This window comes from Macrobrachium nipponense, chromosome 5 (genome assembly GCF_015104395.2).
Source record: "Macrobrachium nipponense isolate FS-2020 chromosome 5, ASM1510439v2, whole genome shotgun sequence".
NCBI classification, from domain to species: domain Eukaryota; kingdom Metazoa; phylum Arthropoda; class Malacostraca; order Decapoda; family Palaemonidae; genus Macrobrachium; species Macrobrachium nipponense.
The window spans coordinates 104,383,895-104,402,026 of record NC_061107.1 but is presented as its reverse complement, the minus strand read 5'-3'; positions in this window follow the sequence as shown (position 1 = coordinate 104,402,026).

The window sequence follows — 18,132 nt, the reverse complement described above, 5'->3', positions numbered from 1 at the left end:
TCTGCTGTGACGTCATAGAACTATTATCTGTATTGATCAAAAGCAGTTATAATCCGTTAACATACAAATTCACAATGTTAAAATGAGGACCTGAGTATATCTTGAAAGCGGAGTCGTTTTGACACAGGCAATACTTTGGATGAACTTAAAATCGTTAGAATGGAAGCTAGACGTTGTGACTTGAGGTGGGGTGGGTTCACTTGGTTATTCAGAGGCAGGAGTACTTTCTACTAATGTGTCCCAGGACAGTGGAAGAGTATTGGTATGAATAAAAAAGAACTTCGTGAGAAAAAAAATATGAGTCAGCGGATGCAGGTTTATTCGGACCTTGGCTGATTCGGACCATTTGCTAGGCTGATTTGAACCCATACTAATAATTTTATATTATATCAATGGGTATTTCTATATAAACATTCCGTATCGTTTGTCCCCGCGAATACGAAAGCCACCAGGAATTGGGGCGTCAAATGTATTTCGCCGTGTTTAGTACGAGCCCCTGGGGGTTAATTACAGTCGTCCGAATAAATATTACTTAAAATTCTTGTTCAGGAGGTAAAACTGCTTAGAAAAATCGGCCAATCATATGAAGGTCCGAATAAGCCTGATAAAGGAGGTCCGATGAGCCAGTACATGGTCCGAATCAGCCAAGGTCCGAATCAGCCTGTTCCCAAGTCAGCGTGGCTATATATATATATATATATATATATATATATATATATATATATATATATAAAACCCACACATGGCGCAGTGAGTAGGATAAGGACCAAGCCATGCCCCAGATACGTCGACCACCCCAGGCCACGCCGAGGCGTGCCTCACTTGCAATGCCAAGGGCCTTGTCACAGGCCGTCATGCAAGCACAGACGTTATTTGCAGACCAGCAGCGTGCCATCCGTTCCCTTCAGGATGCCCATTCCCGTTCAGAGCACGTGCCGGTAAAGTTCCTGTCTCTGCTGCCCCTGAGAAGTGTGAGGCGGTAATGTCCTCGGCAGCGTTCAGATCCTGGAGGACGTTTCGTTCGATGACGTATTGGATTCACCTTAACAAGTTCCCGCCGCAGGATGTTGTCCTGCACATTAGGCTCAACTGTGTACCGGCGTTGCAACGTGCACTGGACGCTCGGTATTCAGATGCCAAATGGAATGCCCTCGCCCAGACGCGGCTCTGGACGCCATCGGGAATATTGTGTTGCGGTCGTCGAATCAGGCAGTTCAGTGGTCTGAATTCTTTACCCTCGCACAAGGGCGCGAGGAATTAGTGAGCGACTATTTTTCGAGGTGTGCTCAGAAGGCCACCGACTGTGATTAATAGAGTGTTTAATAGAGTACAGATGGCTTTGCGGAAAAATAATGGTAGGCCTCAATGACCCTGTATTAAAGAGGCATGTTTTTCAGGCATGTGAGACATTTAAGAGTGTAGATGCCCTTCAGGCACTGTGCTGCACTTTCGAAAGCTGCACGCCAAGATGTCGAAAGTATCCCACGCGTTCGCTATCAGTGAGAGGGGGTCTGCTGGCGCCTTCAGAGTGATGACGTCACAGGCATTGATGACGTAGAAGCCAGAAGTCGCGGTGTTGCGCTGGCAATTCCAATGTGAAGCGTTGCGGAAATTGTGGGGGGCGCCATCCCTTTGGTCGAGCGTCGTGCCCCAGCAAGAGGTATAACGTGCCACGGGTGCCAAAAGGTAGGGCACTTTCAGAATGCTGCAGGAATATGAAGAAAGCGCCGCTTGCCTCGAGTTTAGCGATTGTTGCAGACACGCACCTCTCCCCCCACCCACAATCAAGGCTTGTGTTTCCCATAGAAACGGGAATTCAGTATCCACACTCGTCGTAGCAGCCACAGGAGCACATTGATCTGCGTTGCCGGACCCACGATTCTCTCAAGACTGCAAATAAATTCACTGGAGTTGCAGCCGCGAACAGGTCTGAGGGACGTAGCTAATCTCCGAGTGAGATGTCTTGGATCAACGGCATGCTTCATTGATATAGTGGCGACGCACGAAGCAGGAGGTTTACTTTGTGCCGACGGCCAAGAACTTCTATATATCGCTGAATGCTTGTAAGGAGCTGGGAATAGTACCGCCCCCTGACTTCCCTCACCCCTACCATCTCGTTGCATCAGCTGATGTGCTTAATGAAGACTCGCACGGCCTAACTCCCCTAAGACAATGAAGCCAGCCACCTTAACCCATCCCGCCTGTGGAGGAGAATATACGAGACTTGAGGAGTGGTTATTACGGCATTTCTCTTCAACAACCTTTAATACAACCAGGGAACCGTTACCTGTCATGACGGGCAAGCAGCACCACATCCATTTGTTGCCTGATGCCGTGCCTTATGCCTGTCACACGCCCGCAACATCCCTGAGCATTGGGAAGAGGAGGTCAAGGCTCAACTTGACGAGGACGTTCGGAAGGGCGTGATAGAACCAGTCCCAGTGAGGGGGATGCAACGGAATGGTGTGCAAGGATGGTCGTTGTCGCCAAGAAGATGGGTCAACCTCGCGCACAGTAGACTTCCAGCGCCTCAACGCCCACTGTCTTCGGGAAACTCATCATACACCAGCACCTTTCGACATGATTTCAAGCATCCCCATTCATACGTACAAGACTACGGCGGACGCCCACTGGGGTTTCCATCAAGTGGAATTGGACGAAGACAGCCGCCCGCTTACGACCTTTATCACTCCATGGGGACGATACCGTTATCGTAGAACACCCATGGGTCACTGTTCGGCGTCGGACGCCTACACAAAAAAGGTTTGATGATGCCCTGCAAGACATCACCAGAAAGCATAAATGCATTGACGACACTTTGCTATACGATCACAGCATTGAAGAGGCGTTCTGGCATGTATATGAATTCCTGTCAAACGTGTGCCTCTGCAGGTATCACACTCAAGCCCGAGAAGTTTAAATTCTGCAAGAGAGAGGTCACTTTCGTCGGTTATTACCTGGGATGGGAGTCATACAAACCCGCAGACGAACGACTAGACGCCATTCGTAACTTCCATATGCCAGAGAAGCTCTCCATTACGGATATTAGGTCGTGGTTCGGGTTCGTGAATCAGTTAGCTCCCTTCCTTGCAACGGCGCCATCATGGAGCCCTTTAGGGACCTCCTCAGAAAGCCCACTGAAAAAACGTTTACTGGGATAGTCAGCTACGTGACAAACTCCGGCAGGCACAGGAGGTCATCTGTCAATTAGCCAAGGACGGCTTGGCATATTACGACAAAACACGCCCTACGACGATAATGACGGATTGGAGTAAAGAAGGTATCGGGTTCGTAGTCCTTCAGCAGTATTGTATTTGTCAGTCAGCTGACAGCCCCTTTTGTTGCAGGGCGGCTGGCGCCTTGCCCTGTGTGGTAGTCGACACCTCACCTCCTCTGAAGCTGGATATGCCCCCGTAGAAGGAGAAGCCCTGGCAGTTACCTGGTGCTTGCGGAAGGCCAGGCTGTTCCTACTTGGGTGTCCTAATCACCTCATCACGGACACCGTCCTCTCGTCAAGCTGCTGGGTGACAGAGCCCTCAAGGACGTCATCAACCCGAGATTATTCAACCTGAAAGAGAAGACACTCCAGTTCAAGTTCCACATGAAATACCTGCCCGGAAAAAGGAACACTGCCGCGGATTTTCTTTCAAGGTACCCGACCATGCGAGCAACCCGCGAAGCTTCCGACGTGGATTTGGAGGACGACATTCAAGTGGCAGTGGCATGTGCAACCGTGGCCGCCTTGGAACCGGATATCATCGTGTTGGAGAAGACTGCGTCAGGAGCGCCACATCTAACGACCCTGTATATCAGCTCTTGCTTGCAAGGGTTGCAGCGGGCGACTGGCCCCAACAGAAGTCGCAAGAACTCACTTGCCTTCGCCCCTTCTTCAGCGTTCGGGACCGGCTAGCCATCAACCAGGATCTGGTGACATACTCAGTGGACCAAGGATGTGTTCGCTTGGTTATACCCGAGGATTTACGCCCCGCCAGGTAGCCGCTAACCTACACGCAGGACACCAAGGCCTCGACTCGATGCTTAGAAGGGCCAGGCAGTCGGTCTATTGGCCGGGAATAGAAGGGGACCTTCAGCATTGCCGCGCCCGATGTACTTCATGCGATGAACATGCCCCCTCACTGCCTCCTGAAGAAATGATACACACGCCGCCTGCGGGAATATCCCTTCCAGCAAGTCGTCGCAGATATGTTCCAGATAGAAGGCAGTGTATACATGGTGTATGCGGATAGACTAACAGGTTGGTTAGAAGTGGCTCATTCCCCAATGGTGCCACGTCTAACAAAATCAGTAATCACCTTCGATCATATTTCTCGCGTTGGTTGGGGAGCCCCAGAACAAATAACTGACGGAGGCACGAAACTTGGCCAGCGAGGAGATGGAGGCCTTCTTCAAGAGATGGGGGGTCAAGGTCCGGCTGTCGTCGGCCCCAGTACCCCCAGTCTAACGGCAGGGCAGAAGCAGCTGTCAAATCGGCGAAGAGGCTACTCCTGGAAAATACGTTAAAGGGTGGAGCCCTTGAGTCGGACAAAACGGCCCTGGCGATACTTCAGTATCTCACACTCCTCTCAGGGAAATTAACAAGTCGCCGTCTCAGCTTGCAACGGGTCGCCAGCTGCGCGATGGGGTACCGACAGCCAGGAGACACCTGTTAGTAGACAGATATTGGAGGCAGACGATACGTCGAAGGGAATTACAAGTGGCAAGGTCGCAGGAGGCGATGCGCATCCCTGGCACTACCAGAAGACTGCCGCCCATCGAACTAGGTACCCATGTACGCATACAAAACCAAGCTACCAAGCAATGGGATCGAACGGGCATATTAACAGAAACAAAGCCCCATCGTCAGTACACCGTCAAGCTTAACGGGAGTGGCAGGCTGTCAAAAAGAAACAGACGACACCTGAGAGTCATCGCTCCGCCCTCTGGCACGCCCATGTCTCAGCACGAGTCCTCCGCAAACCATACCCGACAGAACAGGGGACACGCACCACACAGGAGCCCAACGTCGTTGATAGGCCCAGAAGAGCCGCAGGTAAACCCAAGTGGCTCAAAGACTTTGTAGAGTGATGTTATTATCTTTTGTATGCAATTGCATCAGGAATTGATATTTCTTTTCAGAGAATTTATGTATTTTATTTCGTTTTTGTGTATGCATCGAGAAGTTAGCTTTAATTTTTTGTTTCTTCTCTTGTCTCTCATTTCTAATTGATCTAAGGGCATTTTTCCCCTTTTTATTTTTTGTCATGTATGAGAATGTTCTTGGGGGGGGATGTACGATATGTTTTTTGTATTTTTCCCTTTTTATTTTTGCCATGTATAAGTATATTCTTGAGGGGGGGATGTACGATATGTTCTTCGGCCATGCGCTGCCGAGCATGCATCCGTTATTGGTAATTCTGTATACGCTGTTGCGAGTCAGGACTCAGTTGGCTCCCGAGTATCCTGTAATAAAGTTCAGTCTCCAGGACGTTGTGTCATTGCAAACCCAACATATATATATATATATATATATATATATATATATATATATATATATATATATATATATATATATATGGTAAGTACTTGGTCATATCGTGTTACTCATGTACCCACTTCATACTTCTCTACGTTAATAAAGTCGGCCAGCCTTTGTTGCCGGTGCTTCAAATAAAGCTTGATGTGCTGGTATGGGTTTCCACTCTTGAAGTTAAAATGGTTCTTATGTGAATAAATCATACGGTCTAAACTATTTTGATTATTATTTGTAGGCAGTAGATCCCGTCATGTCGTCCTACTCAAATACCCACCTGATACTTCTCAATGTTAAGATAGCCAGTCAGCTGTTATTGATGCTGCTTTAAATTAAGCCAGTTTGTACTGACTGGAGTTTCCACTCCAATGGTTTCCTTATGTAAATAGATCATTCGCTCTCAAGTACTTTGATTTTCATTTATATTCATGAGATGCTTAGTCATGTCATTGTACTCAAAGGGAACAGGCTTATTCGGAACTTTGGCTGATTCGGACTAGGCTGATTCGGACCATGTACTGGTTCATTCGGACCTTTATCCAGGCTTATTCGGACCTTCATATGACTGGCCGATTTTTCTATGCAGTTTTACCTCCTGAACAAGAATTTTAAGTAATATTTATTCGGACGACTGTAATGAACCCCCAGGGGCTCGTACTAAACACGGCTAAATACATTTGACGCCCCAATTCCTGGTGGCTTTCATATTCGCGGGGACAAACAATGCGGAATGCTTATAAATACCCATTGCTATAATATAAAATTATTAGTATGGGTCCGAATCAGCCTAGCAAATGGTCCGAATCAGCCAAGATTAAGGTCCGAATCAGCCAAGGTCCGAATAAGCCTGTATCCGTATACTCAAATACCCACATCATACTTCTCTGTGTTAAGAAAGCCGGACAGCCATTATTGATGCTGCTTTAAAGTAAGTCCAATTGTGTAAGACAGTGGCTTCCACTCCAGTACTTCTTTATTCCTTATGCAAATAAATCATTTGCACTCAGATACTTTGATTATCATATATGTTCATGAGATGCTTAGTCATGTCGTCTTACTCACATTCCCACATCATACTTCTTTATGATAAGATAATCGGTCAGCCATTATTGATGCTGTTTTAAGTAAGCCCGATTATGTAGGCACTGGATTCCACTCCAGTGTTTCCTTATTCCTTATTTAAATAGATCATTTGCACTCAAGTATTTTGATTATCATATATATTTATGAGATGCTTTGTCATGTCGTCCTACTCACATATCTACCTCATACTTCTTTATCATAAGATAATCGGTCAGCCGTTGTTACTGCTGCTTTAAATGAAGCCTGATTGTGCTGGCAGTGGCTTCCACTCCTGTGCTTCCATATCCCTTATGTAAATAGATCATTCACTCTGAAGTACATTGATTATCATTTATATTCATGAGATTGTAGTCATGTCGTCCTACTCAAACACCCTCCTCGTACTTCTCTAAGTTAAGATAGCCAGTTATGGCAACATAGAATAAGCCAGCTTTATACTGACACGGGCTCTTGCTTTACAGCACCCCGTAAAAATAGCCAGCCAGTCATTGTTGCAGCTGCTTTAAAATAAACCTGATTGCGCCGGAACAGCCTTCTACTTTGTGGACAGTATCTTCCTCGATCTTGATGTAAATAAACAATATGCTTTCGATTAGATGCTGCCTTGGTTATCATTTATAATAGTAGAACGATTGTATGTCTTTGATTATTTGTGATGTAAATTTCATGCAATGTTACATGTGGCACTTGCTTATTTTTAATTATGAATGATATTTTACTGTATAGTGCATTTATGTTTTTTATATTGTAATATTTTATGTACAATTAAACATTTAACTTTTGTATGGTTATGGTATTGGGGTTTGGAAATTGGAAGGGGGTCTGTAAAGGTAAGAAAAGTGTGGCTGGTGAGAGCAGGGAGCATGGCGGTTTGGTTAGTTTGGTAGAGATTGTGGGACATCCCAGTCTGTTGTTTCCAGCGTTGTTCTCTTGGGGTTGTAAGTTTACTTTGGAATTAGAGCCCTGTACTGATCTAATAAGGTGAGTTTTACATTTTTCATGTTATTTTAACTTACAAGTTACCTATGTGGTTGTCAGGGTTAGCTGGGTTTAATGTGGATGGGTTGGAATGCATAGTCATGCCAGTGCATCATTACAACAGCTACGAAGAATGCAGGAAATGGCAGTGAGCGAATTTATTAATAGAGAGAGAATATTGACTTTCTAATACATTCAGTGATGTTGCTGCTCTGAGTACATCTAGGCCCAAGTCTGTTGAGAGTAAAGCAATAGCTGGGGGCGCAAATGAGTTCATTAGTTGGAATTTTGTCGGTTTTTGTTATGGGTGTGGGGGCCCACTTACGCTGTTTCATTGTACGGACCGAAAACCAGTTGTGTGCTTCTGGTGTAATAAGGTGGGTCACATTTCAACTTAATGTGATTCAGAAAACGATGATGATGGATTAGGCTCTTGCTCTTCAGCAGCCCGTAAAACCGGAAATGGGAGGCTAGCTGGTGTGCCAACAGCTTCTCCCTCAGATTTGTAAAATTGGAGGTGAATGGGTATTCTGTGGTGGGCTTGGTGGACACAGGTTTGTACTACTACATTTCATGGTTCACATTTAGTGGATGAAGATAGTGGAGGAACCAAGGGTCATAATTGCCTTTGGTAGGAGAGAGAACTTGTGTAAAGGTGAAACGTGTGTAAAATTGAATATTGATGACGTATCAAATACTGTAACTGCTTAGTGGCCGAGAAACTAATAGACAATATTGATTTAATTGTGGGCATGAATGCAATCCATGGGTTTTGGAGGTGTTACATAGGCTGAGGTCAAAGTTATTTTTGATAAAGCAAGACATTCAGTGATAAATGATAACTCGGAGTATGGTGCTATATGGCTAATGCATATGGTAATTCCAGTGTTATTACAATTGAAGGTAAATATTTTGTGACAAGATTTTATTATAGTCATGTGAAAGTAGTGTGGTTTGTCAACTAAGAAAATAAATTAGAGCTGGTGAATAAGATTAGTTGCTATGGTAAAGGATGGGATGATGAACGGAAGCGAGGGAAGCTTGAGAAAGAAGTAGATAGATTAATTGAAGAGATTTAGATAGAGGATGGGAACTTGCCTTTAATTGCTGTTGAGCAACTAACTTAAAATAAAGTTAGACCAGTGTTCAAAAAGGTTGGGATTTGGGTTGAATTCTGCTCCTCGAATTATGGGAAATTTTTTAAAAACTGTTTTGGAGAGGAGTAAGGACATGGAAGACTACAAGTTCTTCCATAAATGACATTTTGGTTGACAAAACTCAGGTGCCAGCTTCTGAGTTGGTCACATGCTTAAAACTGAGTGGATTGTTTACAAAAACCATCTGAGACTGTAGCTGGGGGTGCTGCGTTGGGTCTTAAGCAATAAAGATGGTGTTCAGTATTTTGCAAGAGGTAATGCCATCCCAGAGAATTCAGATGAGATATCAAAACGAGAGTTTCTTTCAATTTGTGGAAAATTGGTGGGGCACTAGTCCATTGCCAGTTGGCTACGAGTAGCTTGTGGCCATGGGACGAGACGACCCATTGGTGGGCCCTGGGACAGCAATATAGACCCAGATGTTATGCTGATGCTCAAAGAAGCTGTCCGGAAGATAAACAAAGATGATCCAGTGCAAGGGCAGTGGCGGTCTGAGGATGGGATTCTTCGTTGCAATGCATTATTATGCGAGTAGTTTACCGTTGGGAATTGTGTTGGAGATTGGCAGTTTTGTGGTTGAGGGTGTAGCTAGGTTGCGAAAGAAACATGGCAGCAATCTTATTAATGTTGCTGAGTTGGAGGCTTTATTAAAGGGCATCAGTCTTGCCTAGCAGTGGTGACTAGAGATTGATTCTGCCTCTGTTCTTGGTGGATGAAATCTGTTATCACTGAGGATAAGAGGATGCATACAAAGGGAATGTAGGAGAGATGATGATAATAAAGCAACGATTGGGCATTGTGGAGGACTTTACTGAAGAATTTGTTTTAGAAATGAGGGTGACAATATTAAGTACGGTGAAGAACAAGGCTGAAGCCTTGACCCGGGTTGAATGAACTAGAGAACCAGGTGAGCAGTGAGATGTGTTGCATGAACACTTGATTTGAGAGAGGAGCAGTGGTTTTATTTTTTAATCGTTGTTAATGTACCATTAGAGAAGAACTCTTCAATTGAAGAGGAAAAAACTCTTGAAGGTCTAGCTGGCTAAATGCATAAAAACAACGTGATCTCTTAAAGACCTAAAGTTTCTACATGGTTACGTAGAGGCCTGATCTTTTTTTACATTTATACAAGAAAATTGTCCTTGCGTTCACTAGGAGTGTTTAGACTTCATTTACTTTAAGAATAATTTAAAGGTTTGGACGATGGTTTGGCTTTTGGCTGAGTTCATCAGAATGGTTTGTCAGCATTAACAGCAAATGATGCTAGAGGGAATACAAAAGGAGAAAATAGTCGTAACTATATATATATATATATATATATACATATATATATATTATATATATATATATTATACTATATATATATATATATACATAAGCATAAAGAAAATTAAAGTCAGAGGATGAGTACCTACCAATCGCTTTTGCGAGGTGTTTATACCCTTATCGTTAGGGACATAATATGAGAGTTTGGAAGAGTGGTTAAAGGTAAACATAAAAAGAACAAAAAATACCAGATGGCTAATTGTCGAAGGGTAATAAAGAAAGAGCGCCTCAGCGGCGTGGTTGATCTGGTGTTTGCATTCCACCTCGGTGGTCGCGGGTTCGATTCTCGGCCATTCCATTGAGGAGTGAGAGATGTGTATTTCTGGTGACAGAAGTTCACTATCGACGTGGTTCGGAAGTCACGTAAAGCCATTGGTCCCGTTGCTGAATAACCATTGGTTCCATGCAACGTAAAAGCACCATACAAACAAACAAACATCAGGGATAATGGGGGATAGCTTTGGAAGAATAGTAAAAGGTAAATCACAAATCGCAAAAAACCCAGATGGCAAATTATCGAAAGGTAATTGAATTTTATTCAGAGCATCAGATAGTTAGTTAACTGTCTAAGGGTAACTGGATATTGTTATCTTTACCATTCCAACTTTATCCCCTATTATCCCGGATGGATATCCTTAGTTATTACCCTTCGACAATTACCATCTGATTTTGTTTTTTCTGTTCTTTTTTTTATTTTACTCTTTATGATTCCTCCATCCTGACGATGCGGGAATAAACATTTCGAGAAAGTGCTTGGTGTGGATCTAATGACTTTTACTTTAATTTCCCGGGGTTTTTGCCCGGGGCGTCGTTTCAGATTTTTGTTGGGTGGGGGGACAAAGCCGGTTTGGCGAGTGAAGCTAGGTTTTTTTTTATTTTGAGCTATTTTGTGTGCTTTTTGAAGCCACATGAACGAGAGACTCGAAGCTGCAACGATCGCTTGCTGAGCTCCCTGAACATGACTTGAACCTGTTCTGTACTCAGGCTAAGTCAGCTATTCAAAATGTAAACAAAAATTCGTAGCGAACTTGTAGTGATATTATCGATGATTTTGTTAAGGAAAACTTGATTAATTGAAATTTTATGGATCATCCCTTCCTCTGCAGACATCATGGATAGGTTAAGACTATACAGACAAACAGACAGAGGTGACAAGAGTTACGATTGAGATGGTAAGGGTACGTGTTGAGGATGGATGACGAGGAGGGAGTGAAGAGGGCTTGGGAGGAACCTGTTAGAGGAAGAAGATCGAGAGGGAGACAGAGAATTAGATGGCGAGATAAAGTGAAGGAAGATATGGATAGAAGAGGTTGGTTGAGGATGATGCCTTTGTGTGTGTGTGTGGTTATATCTAGTTATCATTGTACAATATATTTAAGAATTGAATTATAAGCCTTATTTTCTAAATATTTTAGTTACAGGAAATATTTGCCTCAGTATACCAGGGTCTTTCATTTTCTATTACTTAGTTACACTGCTCGGTTGCAATAAGGGTACCTCGCCTAAAATCTCTCACGAGAGAATTTCCAGTTTCAGTGAAGACACGGCGATTAACTGCATCGTGAAATTAGTTCCCTAAATTATCTGTAACCCTATCTGATTTTTTTTTTCAGCCATCTTTTTGGATGTGTTTATTTAGTTGTTTATCTGTTAAGAAATGTTAGCTGACAATCGAGTTTTACTCATTTGATTTTGGTGTAGTATTATTCTTTGTAGATTTAAGCTTCTTAGTAGTATTTAAGGCCATGGCTTTAAAGTTTGTCACGTGTTTGAATCAATGATCTGTGAATAAAGTTACTGATAAGCGTCTGAGACCTTGCTTGTAGGTTTTTGGTGAATGTCCAATACCTTGCTTCGTTATTTTATGCTAAGTCTCTGAGGGCCCTTGCTTTGTTATTTTATGCTAAGTCTCTGAGGGCCTTTGCTTTGTTATTTTATGCTAAGTCTCTGAGGGCCTTTGCTTTGTTATTTTATGCTAAGTCTCTGAGGGCCCTTGCTTTGTTATTTTATGCTAAGTCTCTGAGGGCCCTTGCTTTGTTATTTTATGCTAAGTCTCTGAGGGCCCTTGCTTTGTTATTTTATGCTAAGTCTCTGAGGGCCTTTGCTTTGTTATTTTATGCTAAGTCTCTGAGGGCCTTTGCTTTGTTATTTTATGCTAAGTCTCTGAGGGCCTTTGCTTTGTTATTTTATGCTAAGTCTCTGAGGGCCTTTGCTTTGTTATTTTATGCTAAGTCTCTGAGGGCCCTTGCTTTGTTATTTTATGCTAAGTCTCTGAGGGCCCTTGCTTTGTTATTTTATGCTAAGTCTCTGAGGGCCCTTGCTTTGTTATTTTATGCCAAGCGTATGAGTCCTTGCTTGGTTGGCTGTAAAGTGTGTGGGGCCTTGCTTTGTAATTTTATGCAAGACGAATAAGGCCCTGCTTTGTTGGTTTATGCTAAGTGTTTGATCTCATGCCTTTTAGATTTATGCTGAGTGTTTAATGCTATATCTTGTAGTTTTTGCTTAGTGTCTGATGCTGGCTTGTAGATTTTTGCTTGAGTTCACACCTTGTAATTTTATCTTAGATACTAGTTACCTTGTCTTACAGCACTTTTGTGCTAAGGTATATGCTGACTGTTTGAGTCCAAGTCGTTGAGAGTTACTGTAAAAGTTAACACATTTCTCTTTTTCAACATCAGTTGAAGTATAATTCTGTTTCAAGAATTATACTTCAGTGAAGAATTGGAACTGGCACATTATATTTAGGTCAGAGCAAGCACTGGGACCTATGAGGTCATTCAGCGCTAAAAGGAAAATTGTGAACAACGGAGGTTTTAAGGGTAAAACAGGAGGAAAACTTCACAGTTAAGACCAGGTGTATCTAAAGCAGCTGCTAATAGGATCGTACGGTTTAATGTCTCAATAAAAGAAGCGTTAAGCCAAATTATCTCACTATAACAACGGAAAATACTCTGAACACACCTCCATCATAACTTTTGTCCTCTCTTCTCTCATCTTTCGTTGCCGAGGTAGTTTTGGATCGTCTTAATTATCGCCATTTTGTAAAATCATTCCACCACTATTGTAGAATTTTGACTTTTCCAGCTCATAACACCTGATAATTTCGAAATTGGAAAGGGACGGACTGGCCCGTTGAGTTAGTGTAGTTTGTGATCATTAAGTTTTTACAGAGTTTTCTATCTTGGATGACATTTCTTGGTATTGATTTTTTTCCCACGGCAACAAATGCACTTCTTCGCTACGAGAGGGATACCGTAAGCTGTGGATAGTACTCTCTCTCTCTCTCTCTCTCTCTCTCTCTGTTATAGTTGAAAATTATGATAAGTCCATGGTAAATGCTACAAGTGGCATTTCCAAAGGGAACGGATAGCGGACATGTGTGCATCCATTGACAATAATTTGTCGTTCTCATCAAATTATATATTTCTTTAATGCTCATATAAATATTATCATCGATTTCGAAGTGCTGCGCTTTTGGTGCGAATTATTATCAAATAAATATGAGCCGGTCTCCGATACAGTGAATGAACGGGTTCGATGTGCTTTTCTATAATGGCAAATGTTTTGAGCTGAAATATCATAAGACAGAGGCATACATTATATTATTATTAGTATAATTATTGCTATTATTATTCCTATTATTATTATTAGTAGTAGTAGTAGTAGTAGTAGCAGCAGCAGCAGTAGTAGTAGTAGTAGTAGTAGTACAGTATGCAGCAAAACTCGTGTGACTTTTTATTTTTGTACTGGACAAGCGTTGTTCTCAAGTTGCCACTTAGTATTAAATCTCGTATTTTATAAACGTGTATATATGAGGAAAAGTTGGTCACTTGTTATATAGAATCTTATAATTGAAATATATTGGAACCTGAAAACCAAAAATATTTCACGCTACAATATTTCTGAACGAAAACTAAATACGTTACTGTAGCATGAAAACCTCAGATCACCGTGACTTCCATGAGTCGTGTGAATCGTCAGTCTGGACACTGTGAAAGAGGACATCGCGATGGAGAGCAAGAGAAAAGTTTGGAGCAGAGCATAGTCTAATGATAAAAATGGGTGCATTTGGGATATGAATTCGAAGTTATTACTTTTAGCTTTTGTGGCTTTGTGTATAAAGCAAATGTTAGTGGAGATCATGATTTCGATACTTGCAATAAATTATGGCTTAGGCTTAGGTTATAGCTAGTGCTACATAAGTCTAGTCTCCCGAGGGGTTTCTTCAGTTTGAAGAAAAGTAAATATAAATAACTGAATAAATAAGCGAGGTGAAGAGTAATCTTCGCTATTAGAAACACTAACTATTTATATTATTTTACTTTACTTTAGGAATGGAAGACTATATCAGGTCGGATATTCAGCTACAACTGTCGAGTGCAGATTCTACAGAATGACAACTGCAACGTATTATAAACAATAATGGCTAGGCCAATGCTATTGGCTTTATAACATACTGGGCTATATTCCAGACAGCAACAAGTTGCATCAAATCTTTGTAACTTATGAAGGGTGTCTATAAGACCATAAAGCAGGATTTGTGAAATTCTTCCACAGTCTTGGTGTGGTATACTTCCGTCATTATTTTCTTCATAGGCCTATAGGCTTAATGAGAATGATATAATCGAGAAGCGCGAAGTGCACTTGGCCTACGGGTAAGGCAAGCTAAGCCATTGGCGGCCACTATGCACCCTTCACCAGTTGGGTCTAATGAAATCTTAGGTAGATCTCAAGAAATGTAACTTAGTAAAGGCATTAATAAACCAAGCAGCAAATAATGAATATGATTGATAATAATAACGGTACTTAGTAAAGGCATTAATAAACCAAGTAGCAAACAATGAATATGATTGATAATAAAAACGGTATAGGTTAAGTAAATGGTATACCAATATAATATTTTTAAAAAATACGTATAATTCTTTGGAAATAACATAGGTTTTTTTCCCCATGTTGCAAAAATAACGATATAACAAATTCCAGCAAAACAAATAGAGTAAACAACAAGCCATCGTCTTTTAAAACACGTCATACATATATAGCTAACACATACATACATACATACAGAGAGAGAAAGAGAGAGATGAGAGAGAGAGAGAGAGAGAGAGAGAGAGGAGAGAGAGGGTTAATTAATAGTATGTGAGCCTAGGTTGTCTATTACCGAATTAAGCCGTCTAGGAATACTGTCAACCAGTCTACTGCAAATATTTTCCCCACGCATTGACTCCCACACTGACAAGCAATGGCTTATGATGGCTTGTTTACTGTTCAGAACGGAGCCATCCCATTCCTTTGTCATAATGGCCCATAAATTTTCAATGGGATTGAGATCCGGAGATTTTGCAGGCCAGTCGATCCGAATAACTTCTGGATGCTGCTGTAACCACTTTCTTACTGGCATGCTATTATGAACAGAGGAGTTGTCCATTGCCAAGAATATGGGCAACGGTTTCCGGAATCAGTAGCATCCTAACAGATGGAATCAGCACCTCGTCAAGAATGTCAACATACTGCCTGCCATTTAATCGCTCATGGATTGGCACTAAAGCACCTGGTCCGCAAGACGCCATCCAACCCCAAAGGCAGCGGTTATCCTCCCACTTCGTCGATTTGGTTCTACATATTTATCCTCAAATCTGAAAAAAATAGAGAGAAGGATTTAGAGAAAATATAAATTTACAGATATTCGGAGAGAAACAATGACAGTGGGCTTACTTTTAAATATAAAAGAAACTGTTTTAACTGCAGTTCTTCCTCTCATCAATAGATCTTATGGATTAGAAAAAAAGAACTGGCGCTTTTATTAAGCCATACTTTCAGTAATATTGCTATAACACCGAACTTTTAACTTTTAAGACTTGAAGTGCATTGTTAAGAAAACACTATAAGGTTATTCTATAAAACTATGTATATATATATATATATATATATATATATATATATATATATATATATATATATATATATACAGTTCTTTAATATGCATTTAACCAAAACTTATTTAAATATTAGAAACAGCTACGTCAGTTGTATTTTTTGCCAGACTTAGTTTTTTACAGTGAAATAATTAAAAGAAATCTTTGGTTGTAGGCCTAATAGTATATATTATGAATTCGGAAAAGAGGCATAAGGAAAGTTGTCATAGCATAGTAACCTTAAACGACTTTTAAGTCAGTGCAATGTGTATTCAAACATTCACGAGACTCGAAGGAAACGCTAGCACGAACTTCCTCTGCGACTGGTTTCCCGCCAAGCAACACTTCGAAGCGCAGGCGGTCGAAGCGGAGGCGGGATTTTATAGATATTTAAACTGCTTCCTCAGTAATGACAATTCCCAACTCCCACCCTAGGTCAGATTAATTTATATCTTCTCTTGCATTATTTCTCCCTGATTACATCGTAACTTCCATTAAAGATATTTGTCAGCAGGTTTAAAAACCAGTGTAAGAGGAATTACTATTCATTAAAGCTTTAACATATATACAGACTAGGCCTATAATACAAAGTATATCACACCTAGGCTACCACGTAAAAATATAAGGCAAAATAAGTAAATGTTCTATTACCTGGTTTTTCCATGGACGCCAGCAGTGCAGTCTTCCCTGTTGGGTCGTTGCAAAAGTCTTCTCGTCACAAAATATAACAGTTTCCCAAAACTGCTCGCTCTTGGACAGATATTCGAGCGCAAACCCGAGACGATGGTCCATATGCGTCTGTGTAAGTAGAGGCTTGAGCGCAGGTTTCCTACATAGAAGACCAGCTTCTCGAAACCGACGTCTTACAGTGTCAACTGATGTTTGTATATTTGTTTCTCGTTTCACTGAAAATGATGACGAAAACGGGTGTTTGGTTATAAGAAAAAAATTAATTAACACTTCGTCTTCTTCTGCGGTTGTGCAGCGGGGTCTCCCAGATCTAGGGTGGCTTTTCAATCCTTCTCCGTCGTTGTATCGTTTTAGCCATCTATACACAGTTGTCTTGTTGATATTAAGACGATTAGCTATGTCTTTTTTTGGAAAAATACTGGCGAGATGCAGCTCAACTATAGCTCTCCTTGTTGGGGGTGACGTTTCCGGTCGCTGTCGGGTTGCTCCAATCATGTTTGGCAAATGACCACAGTTGACGTCATGTTAGGCCACGCCCACAACTACATCTCCGTTACGTTCATTACATTAAATAAATTACTATGATGGCTAACATGTAAAATTCGTTTAATATTTACGTCTTTTCATATTTACCATGATTAAAAACTAAGGTGTTAATGTTTTTTCTAATGACCTAGCTATATTTTGATAAAAAATATATAACATTATACTATAAAACCATGCTAAATGAACTGTATCGTTTTTATGAGCGAAGTTCCAAAATGTTTCGCCGTTGCAATTCAGTGTTATTAGAAATGTGAAGAAGGTAAGAGTTGCCAGTTAGTCACTTTTTGAACGAAAATCACTGAAATCGGGTCACTCGAGTTTTGCTGCATACTGTACAATCTATAAAGACCACATGTTCTCACGGCTCAGGAGATATCTTTGCATTACTTTTTCGCCCTTGTGTAGGAGAGTGCTAAGGGCCTGTATGGCTTGTATCTCTAAGAATGCCTGCACTCGGGAGGCTCAGCATCGATTGATCTGGGTACCTGAACCTCAAAGAAGCCAGGTGAACATAGCAAGGTATACTATATATACTTTGCGTTCCCCCCAAAGCAAATGTTTCTGGTTGCTGTGGGGCCAATCCTTCCTTGAATGGTTTACTCCTCTCTTATTTAAAATGACTATGGGGACACTAGTTCTTGTTTAGTACAATGCTTGGTCTGTATTTCACCTATATCGTCTACACCTTAGAGACAGATATGCATTTAGGCATACTCTCTCTCTCTCTCTCTCTTCTCTCTCTCTCTCTCTCTCTCTCTCTCTCTCTTCTCGTCTCTCTCTTTCCCAATCCACTTATGGATGGAAACTAGAACTGAAGAGATACAACACTTCTCACTGTGGGAACTTCTTTACATGCAATTAAGATATATGACACGTGGAATAAACTGCCACCAGAACATGTAAACAT